General features: G+C 37.6%; 1 long non-coding RNA gene across 1 annotated transcript; it reads right to left on the reverse strand.

Moving 5' to 3' along the window:
- Nucleotides 1-594: 594 nt before the first annotated feature.
- Nucleotides 595-9,700, reverse strand: LOC140142086 (uncharacterized). Its single transcript, XR_011857511.1, has 3 exons — nt 9,464-9,700; nt 2,095-2,227; nt 595-1,334 (listed from the first exon to the last, which is right to left on the reverse strand). It is a non-coding gene; the product is annotated as an uncharacterized lncRNA (long non-coding RNA).
- Nucleotides 9,701-10,597: the final 897 nt, after the last annotated feature.

A 10,597-nucleotide genomic window follows, 5' to 3' on the forward strand; every position in this document is an offset into this window, starting at 1 on the left:
ACGTACAATAAAAAAGTCTGAATACTGCTTAAGAGGAGTTGTTCACACGAGACCGGTTTAGACTGTGCCGGAGATGGAACGGTTACGGTTCGCTATCTCTAAGGTTCGCTATCTCTAAGGTTCGCTATCTCTAAGGTTCGTTATCACTAATTACGAAAAAGGTCCGCTATACCTAAGGTTCGATATCACTAATTTTGAAAAAGGTTCGGTATTTCTAAGGTTCGATATCACTAATTTTAAATAAGGTTCGCTATCTCTAATTTTAAATAAGGTCCGCTATCACTAATTTATTGAAGGTTCGCTATCTCTAAGGTTCGCTATCACTAATTTAAAATAAGGTCCGCTATCTCTAATTTTAACAATCCCGGTATCCCTAAGGTTCGCTATCTCTAATTTTAAATAAGGTCCGCTATCTCTAAGGTTCGCTATCTCTAAGGTTCGCTATCACTAATTTCAAATAAGGTTCGCTATCTCTAATTTTAAATAAGGTTCGCTATCTCTAATTTCAAAAAAGGTTCGCTATCTCTAATTTCAAATAAGGTTCGCTATAGCGGTCCTTATTTAAAATTAGAGATAGCGGACCTTATTTGAAATTAGATATAGCGGACCTTATTTAAAATTAGAGATAGTGGACCTTATTTAAGATTAGTGATAACGAACCTTAGGTATAGCGAACCTTAATCGAAATTAGTGATAACGAACCTTAGAGATAGCGAACCTTAATTAATTAGGGATAGCGAACCTTAAACAAAATTAGTGATAGCGAACCTTAGGTATAGCGGACCTTTATAGGAATTAGTGATAACGAACCTTAGAGATAGCGAACCTTCAATAAATTAGTGATAGCGGACCTTGTTCAAAATTAGTGATAGCGAACCTTATTTTAAATTAGTGATAGCGAACCCTATTTAAAATTAGTGATATCGAACCTTAGAACTAGCGAACCTTATTCTAAATTAGTGATATCGAACCTTAGAAGTAGCGGACCTTTTTTTTAGGTATAGCGAACCTTTTTCTCAATTAGAGATAGCGGGATTCTGATCTCCATAGACTTTACACGTTAGTGATAGCGAACCTTAGAGATAGCGAACCTTAGAGATAGCGGACCTTAGAGATAGCGGGATGTCACCATTTAGATATATGTGCATTGTGCAATAATTCGGGCAGATACAGATGCATGAACTTGAACCCTTGACAACTGCTTCCTCCTGGACAGCTGCAACTGCACCCGCCCACAATTATTCGGAAGAAGAACTTTCGGAATCCGGGTCCACGACGCGGCTGTCCCCAGAACTTGCGTCACGCTTCTGTATATCGTGGTCGGCCCAGGCTTGCTAAAGATAAAGCAGACAAGGAAATTATCATACATGCATGTTAAGCTATATCAAACATCAGCTTGGAAGCCCAGGGGGGCCACTCAAGTATGATAGTGTACGCATGCGTGACCAACAAGTTTTACCTAGTACCAGCAAATTTAGGCCCTTAATAAGGTAATCTAATATATAAAATTTACCACTTAAATGAGTTTTTTGGCAAGTAAAAATTAAAAAATGTACCCTTTTTGGATTCGTAATTTACCAAGAATTTGAAAAGGTACCCTAAACAAGTTGTTCAGTTTCAGAAAACTACCCTTATTCTTGAAAGTCAGTGGCGTAGGTCAGAGAATTGCAAAATTATTACACATTTTGCAATTATTCCGTATCTTATGTCATCAAAAACAATATTTTGAAAGTATTTGACGACGGAAAAAATATTCAACGACGGAAACGTTTACAACATAATCACAAAGTTGAACAAAATAGACAATTTTGCTGCACAGCAGTCTCATGTTGTTCCGCCTTTGCATTTAAATATATAGGAAGTCAGACCACTCGCTATATCATGATATAGGTCACTTCGAGACTTACTGTCTATAAGCTGTTATGGCAGCGCGAATTTATAAAAGCGCATATATAAATATAACCGAAGTACAATGTAAATTTGACATTTGTACATTTGTAAGCCTTTTTTGAGATTTGATAATTTTGGACAGTTTTCGAAAATTGAAAGTCACATTGCCCCCTCCTTTTGAAAACTACGCCATGTGATACTTACCACTAAGCCCTGTTTATTTATAGCGGCAAAGGGAACATTGGCTGACTCGCTGACTAAAATGTATGCAGCGATGAGACAGAGACACAGAACTAGGCAGGAATTCATCTTTTCAAATTAGCTGAATAGCTGAAACCTGAAAGATAGAAAAGTATCATAAAAATCAAATGACGTATGATGATAAAAAAACCAAGAAGTATTAACGAAACTGGGAGAGGGAGAGAGAGAGAGAGAGAGAGAGAGAGAGAGAGAGAGAGAGAGAGAGAGAGAGAGAGAGAGAGAGAGAGAGAGAGAGAGAGAGAGAGAGAGAGAGAGAGAGAGGGGGGAGAGGAGAGAGAGAGAGAGAGAGAGAGGGGGGAGAGAAATTATTGATTGGCTCCAAACAAAGGATTTGAACCGGTGTCCTTCTCCATAATCATGGCGCAGTGCAGTCCATTCAATGTTGTCATCAACCTATTTGGTCGTGGTGCATTTAATTGCTATGTGAGTGAGGCGAACTGTCGCGGTAGATTGCAATCATGCTTTTGTTGAATGCATTTGAGTAGTCCGCCATATTTAGCCTACGGTATGATACCACACCACTCTTCGTCATACATAAATTCTCCCAGCCACATTTCCCTAACATAATATGATTTTTTTTTCAAAAAGGGAAATTTAGTTTGGAAGAGGTGGGGCTCGAACTCACGCCACACCGCTATCGTGACTTCTGAATGAGCCTAGCGCCTTAGACCGCTCGGCCACATGACTTGTTGATATCCATCTTGAAACTTTTTTGAACATATAATCGCAACTTCAACATAGGCTTACCACGTGACAAGCAAAGACAGAAAACGTACCATATTTTGGAATTTTATTTGCTTAAAAACATTAATGTGTATTAATAGCGCTCAATTGTTGATAACTGCGTGTTCTACATACAGAAATCCGACAATAAATGGACCTCCCATACATGCACAATACATTATATCGATTTTGACTCGCCGGGCTAGCTGCACGTGCTACTCCTATATTATATATACATGTGGGGCCTACCATTTTTCGTGCATACACGGTCTGGATTTTTGCAATTTATACCGGTAGTAGAAGTCCACGTAGGTCCCCAAAGTTTCTTTCAGATATTAAAAGATTAGATTCCCATAAAGACGAAACAGTAATCTTTAGTTGGGACCTACGTAAAATGTACATAAAATCTTCACCATCAATCCACTGTTCATTTCCACTAAATTCAGAAAATATTTTTTAGCGTGTATAAAATTGAAATAAAATTCTCTGCTTTCTAAACCACATAAACTGTAGCACCGTTGGGTATCACGAATCGTCATATATGATGTACAGTTAATATTCAAATATTATTTTATACATAAGATGCTTCAGTTTTTACACAAAAATATTTCATTGAAAACCCTCCCACTCGGCTATTTTAAAAAGGTAATCAGGCTTCCTCAGCATGTGCAAGAAAATAGCATTAAAGTTTTTCTTGTTCTAGCAGCCTTTTAGAAATACTTGGTGAACCGCGTCCACTGCTGTAGTATGATACGTCATATGCACAATCTCTATAGACGAATCTCATTTCACGCATTCCTACACTTCAATGGCAGCCATAGCTGGGTCCCCGTAGTGTATATCCCACCTAAAATATGAAATGATGCGTCCTTGGCGGGGATTTTAAACTGCATTTCATCACCCGTGTTACACGTAGACAATAGAACGATGAATGTTGACAACACAATACAACATAACATCGATTTTTAAGCGGCTTTAATCCACCCAATTGGGCAGTCACAACACCAGTTTGGTGCGCCGGGGACCCAGTCATGGCCGACTAAATTCTGACCATCACTTGGCTCGTGCGATTCGTCTATACGGAAGAAATACCCCCCTAAAATTACAAAAGATTTCTTTTGCATAACTTGACATATATATATATAGGTTGATTTGAAAAATTTGAAACGGCCTGCATGATAATGATATGTCGTTAATAAAATTTAAGAAATAACTCCCTCCTTAATATTACAAAACACTTCTTTGCATAACTTGACATATATTGGCCATATCTTCTTTGTCATGTACGCCTTTATTCAAGAGAGCCGTTGCTATAGATCTTTGCAACTGTTTCAGTCTACCATTTGCAAGTAAATTTTTCATCTCTTCTAGCCAACGAAAGAAATAAGCATCACACTACAAACCTTATTTCTACTCCTATAGTGATTTTACCATTTTTGAAACACCGACTGAAAACCCCATTCATGTCAAAATTCATGTCAAGAATCATTGTTTTCAGAGCTCTGCATTGTTTTATACTGAAAGATGATTTTGTTGATTTGAAAAATTCAAAAAGCCGTGAATAGCGGAATCGTTTTTCAAAGTTGTTTCATTTGCAAAAACAACACTTTTGGTATTAATAAAATTAACATGAGTCGCACTGTTATTTTAATAGCGTAACCAAACTGGCTGTGTAGGACACTATAATTATGTTCACGAGCAGTAGGCCTACATACACATTAGCTCTCGGAGAGCTCTTTTGATGTTCATTGGTGTATATAATGCGCGACCTTGTACCACGAGAAATTGGGAAGACACAACTAAAGGTTAGTTCCCGTGCCATAGAAATTGGTTATTTGCATAATAAATACAATATTGATATGTCATGCTCAATTCTAAGCTCGTACTGTGAAATTGATCTAAATTATTTTTTAGTCCAAGTACCCCGGTATTCCTCATCTTGTTGATATACATATGAATTGTAATATCACAATTTACTAATATATGATTTTTTATCCGTATGTGTAAAAACCATTAAATTTGTTATACTTGATTCAGATTTTTTTTCTGATAACAAAAACAGTATACGTTCTGTACATTGAGAGTGTTGACAGTCCATTCTCTCAAAGCTGGCAATATTCATATCATGACATCACATTAGTTTGTAGGTCAAATCTGTCTCGTTCGAAGGAACTCACCGCTTACAGTTGGTTTTTGCGGAATATCAATTTTAAACGATTATTTTCTCAAAAAAAGGAGTCGTTTTCGTTGCCCTCATAATATTAGCTTGCCAATGGTATTATGTTGTCCGAGCAATATATATGCCCTTTAACAGGCTATTTACTTGGTTTAGTGTAAAGAAGTAAGTATATGTATAGGGGGGCCAAGTACCCTCGCCAATAGTATACCAAAGTGTCCTGAAGTCGCTGTATTTGTTATAACAATAAGCCCATAATATTTGACATATAAGGCTCATGTACCCACATATGTTGTTCCAGTGTTAGGCCTAAGGGTGATGTCACCTGCTAAATTTGCTTTAGATTACTGCTTTTTTAAACATTTGGGGTCATGGGGCACAGGGCCCAAAATGTAAAAACAATAGTCACATCTATGGGATAAGGCCTTTAAGGGTACCAGTCTATACCAGGGGATGAGACTGCATAGGGTTAAATGTCGGGACCTGGGTCACAATTTGAGAAGAGATGAGGTCCGACCAACGGCCATTTGCGGAAGTAAAAAGTCACGTCTATGACATGTACCATAGTCTGCCTATTAGGAAGATGATTAATATCCTGCATATTTAATGCCTCATCAGTTACTTGGTATAACTGATTTACTATAGAATAGTTCTTATACGATGTTTTAATATTTTATCATGCATGTATTGATAAATTGTGGAGCAAACGTTTATTAAATATCTTCCAGGGTCTATGGTAAGACCGATGTGCCTACTAAGCATGCCGGGAAATAAACTGACCTATGTCAATTCAGGTCGTAGAGATGAGGTCCGACTTGTGTGAATCGTGACCTTTTTCAGTCGCAATTCCCGGAGATCTAAGTTCCCTGCCTCTTATATTTAACATTTAACATTTAGCATTTGGGGCTCATACTAGGTGACCTACATGTATAATGGTATTTTTATTGGCTGTGAAACAGTATTTGTAATTACATTTGGTTCACTGGGGCCTTGACCTTTGACCTCTGGCTGGACCAAATTGGGTAAAATGCACATCTTTGGGGTAGGGCCTCAGGTGTGTCACATAATGGGCCTAGTTTATTAGAACCTTGTAAAAAAGCCACAAAAAAACACAAAAAAAACCAAAAACAAAAATAAAACACACAAAAAAACACACAAAAAAAACCAAAAACCCAAAACCCCAACAAAAACAAACAAAACAGGGGGTCCGTAGGCCAGAAAGGCAAGGGGCCGGGGCTGAACTGACAGCTTAAATGTACTTTTTTTTTAACTCGCCGGGCTAGAAATAACCATTGAAAAACTGCACGGGCTGCACATTTTTATTTTCAAAGTGCACAATTAAAAGCATTTTCAGACGATTTTGAAGTAAAAATAATTTCATTTTCTACATGTGTCTGAATTAATTTGGTAAACTATGTAAATTAATTCATATCTTTGCATGTTTGCTTATATTGGTCTGGCCCAAATCTGTATGGTTATGAATTTTGCCCTGAAACTTTGATGACTGCAACAAATTGAAAGAGAAAGTCATTCCATATTTTTATCATCGTATAAACTAAATTTGATAGTTTAAGGTGGTACTACACCCTTTGATAAATTTGTGACAAGGAATCCAGTTACTACACTGGAATTTCAGTGACTCAAGACAAGCGGTACGTTATTTATGATAAGAAAAGAGGTACCGCTAGAATGTACCTCATTTCTTAACATACATAATGAACCACTTGTCTTGAATCACTGAAATTTCAGTGAAGTAATTGGATTCCTTGCCTACAATATAGGCCCTACATAACTCTTGTTACCAGTGTGTAGTTATTTTTTGAGAAAAATTGAAAATTAGTCACAAAATTTAACAGGGGGTGTAGTACCACCTTAAGTCTACCTTAAATGAACTTAATTCTTAGCTCTACAGAATTCACGGGTTATTTGGATCATTGCACAAACACAGAGGAAATTATTCATGCTTCTTCTAATGAATCAAGTACCCATGGAAACCTTTGCAAAAATAATGTATACATACATCCCGGGCATATATATCATTCCCTGTGAACAATTGACATATATTATTTGTCAATGGATTGGAGTGAACTTCAGATATTTGCCTGTTCTGGTATAGTCAGTTTATTTTTCTATAAAAATTATTTGACATTGGGCTCCTTTTACCATGAACTTTTGATTGGAATGTGCGTAGGTTGCTGGGAAGAAGCTACGTGAAAGTGCCGTGTTAATTCATGGCTAGCCTTTGTCACATGGTGATATTTGCAAAACAAAGAACGAAAGACAAACACAGAGTTAAGGGTAGACGAGGTATTGTTGGTCGAAGCAACCTAAAAATCGATTTTCATTATCTAGATCAATTTATTATTGAAAATTAACACATTGATGTTTTGCAAAAGTTCATTCTACAAATCATATACTTTGTAAACTTGCTTAATTTATTGTTGTTAATGAGTTATGTACGTTTTACAAAAGTGTTGTTGTTTCAGTCCTCTTCACAACGTAACTCAAGAACCACAGCACCTATAAAAGTATATCTGTGATATTTTAATTCTTCTACACGCTCGCTATGAATTGAGCAAATATGCAGTTTTTGCCAAAGCTCACTACCATTCGTAAGATGCTGTGAACTACCAAATCACAACAGCTAAAAATAATTAATAACCTTAAAGAAAGAAAAAAGACAGAGTTAACGAAAGAAAGAAGAGTTAAAACTCTTTCTTTATTTAAAAATAAAGAAAAGTGGGCATGTCTGTTGGTACCATGTTGAGTGTTGCAACACTGTCTCTGTTGACCAGTTTGGAGAGCAAGCTGCCATCATTTCTCTCCAGGATCTGTGCTGCCATCAAGATTGATAAAGGAGCTCTCAAGGGCCGGGCATGACTCTTTCTGCTAAACCAGTGGTGACATATCACTGTCCATGTGCTAATGTGGACTATATATTTTGCTTTACCAGGCCAAAGTGTGCAGAAACAGCACAAGGAGGAGTTGAAGCACCGGCACATTTTGGATATAGAAGATTTGGGTCTTATGGAGAAGCACCCTCACCCACTGGAAAGATCAAAATCCTCAACTGAACAAGAAAGAAAGAAAGAAAGAAATAAAGAGAGAGAGAAAGAAAGAAAGAAAGAAAGAAAGAAAGAAAGGAAGGAAGGAAGGAAGGAAGGAAGGAAGGAAGGAAGGAAGGAAGGAAGGAAGGAAGGAAGGAAGGAAGGAAGAAGGAAAGAAAGAGTATCGTTTGGTCCCTGGTTTAACGATCTTCCATACATTAAACTCTATGTAAGCATGGTAAGTGCAGTGTATTTTCAACACTAGATAAGTTGGGCGGTTTGTCCTACTGAGTATTTGTTCCAGATCTTGATGGGGCCCCTTCGCCATTTTCACTTACGAACAAAGCGTGCGTAACTTTTTACCCCATTCCCCCTCGAGTTATGTACAAATAGAATGACGAAGGATTTGCCAATACTGATAAATAAATACACACATGTATAATACATGTGTAGGCCTATATAAGAAAACGATGCAACTTTGGTGCGGGAGCACCCACTATATAAATCAAAATTAAACTTTCTTTATAATTGAATCCGCCACATTCACATCAGCGGATGCAATTTGGCCAGTGACGGATTGTATAGTTGAGGATTTTGATCTTCCAGTGGGTGTGGGCGCTTTTCCATCTCCGCATCAATAAAACCCCAATCTACTATATCCAAAATGTGCCGGTGCTTCAACTCCTCCTTGTGCACAGTTTGACCTGGTGTATAAGCAAGTATATAGTCCACATGGACGGTGATAGGGAAGGTGTCTCTGGCTAAGTAGAAAAAGTCATGTCCTTGAGAGCTCCTTTATCAATCTTGTGCTCTCCAAACTGGTCAGCAGAGACAGTGTTGCAGCACCCAACATGGCACCAACAGACAGGCGCAATTGAGTGCGCCCACGATCTGGTACTTGGTTAGGTAGCCGGCATACTCCACATGGACAACATGGAAGAAGTACTTCCATCATGCCATGCTTCAGAGTGGGCTAGGAGTGTTGGGGGAAAAGAAGTGTCCACATAGTGGGCACCGTCGATACCTTACCTTTCACTCCTGACCTTGACTTGAGCCAATAACATCAGAAATAGATTATACGCACCTTAAAACCCCTTTCCATATTGTAACATTTCCATAAAAATAGATTAGTATTTTTTTCCAGAAAATGCCCCAAAGCTGCCCCAAAATACGCGCATGTCACCAATACTCTAAGTAAGTTGCAATGTCTTTTAGAATGATGCAGCGACAATTTGAAGCAGACTTTTCAACTTTGAGAAATTAACCATTGGGTATAGAGAAGGTATATTTATTAGGGAGTAAAGGTGGAACACTTATTGATTATTAATAAATATAAATTAAGAGTTTATTTCTCCAAAGAGCATACCTCTGATTCTTCAAGTTTTTCCTGAGTCCTTCGTAAAATCAAACCCTGACTGCGGGTGTCTTTAAAGTTTCTGCAACTTAAAGTTTCGTCCCTGTGTATCGATCGACTTGTATTATTTTCTCGGGTATGTACCAAGTCCATACAGCTAATTAAACCTGCAAAGCGCACCGAGTTTCTTTTTCCACACTGTCTATAGGCATATTACGTATGTTTGCTGGAATGTTTTTCCACTGCTGACTGGGTCTCAACAATAGATTAGATTGAGTCGCAACAATATATTAGATTGGGTCACAACCAGCGGGCTGCAACATTCATTGTTCTATTGTGTCTGATTAGAGCGCTGACATATTGGAAAATAATGTCAATCAATATTCATGAGAATGTACATTCAACATACAATCTGTATTTTACCAATATGGCCTAAATCTTAACTTAAAAATAACAAGAAACAAAATGTAAGGCATCCACTTCGCACAGACCCTGTGCTATTTCACAAAGGGTACATCATACAGATAAGCGCACCCTAAAACAAGCACCCCGCGCCCATACACACCCATCACCATTTATAGGCCCTACGCCACACTATATGTACATGCTACCACACACATTATACCGCCGTATTTTATTTTTAAAACGTAGTTTAAAAACTCTGCAAAGTAAATCACAACTCGCCAATACTATATTCCACAAAATTGGACATTAATGTATTCGGATCACTGAGGTGTGTCTAAATGTATCAATTTCTTTGGGCCTAAACTCATCAATTGTTATACCGTTACGGTTGGTTCATTCAGGGATAGACATGGAATAGTTTTAAGGTGACAGAGAACAGGTGTGTAGTTCGATTCCAAAACCATTCATACCTATCACCTGTTTTTATCTGTATTATCATTCGATTGGCCCGTGGTAGCTTATACGACTGTCAAAATTTTATTTCAATGAATATGATGAGATTAACTCTGCCAGGAGTGACATTGTATTGTATACCCTCTATTGCTTTAGACTTGACCAAGTCTTTTGACATGGTTAGAACAGTCAAATTAATTTTCAGTGAAAATACATGTAGACTGTATTATAATAGGCCTATGCCTAAATTACTAAAGTTATAATAGGTGTGCGACATTATCATTATCA

Source organism: Amphiura filiformis, chromosome 20, assembly GCF_039555335.1.
Source record: "Amphiura filiformis chromosome 20, Afil_fr2py, whole genome shotgun sequence".
Classification (NCBI taxonomy): Eukaryota; Metazoa; Echinodermata; class Ophiuroidea; order Amphilepidida; family Amphiuridae; genus Amphiura; species Amphiura filiformis.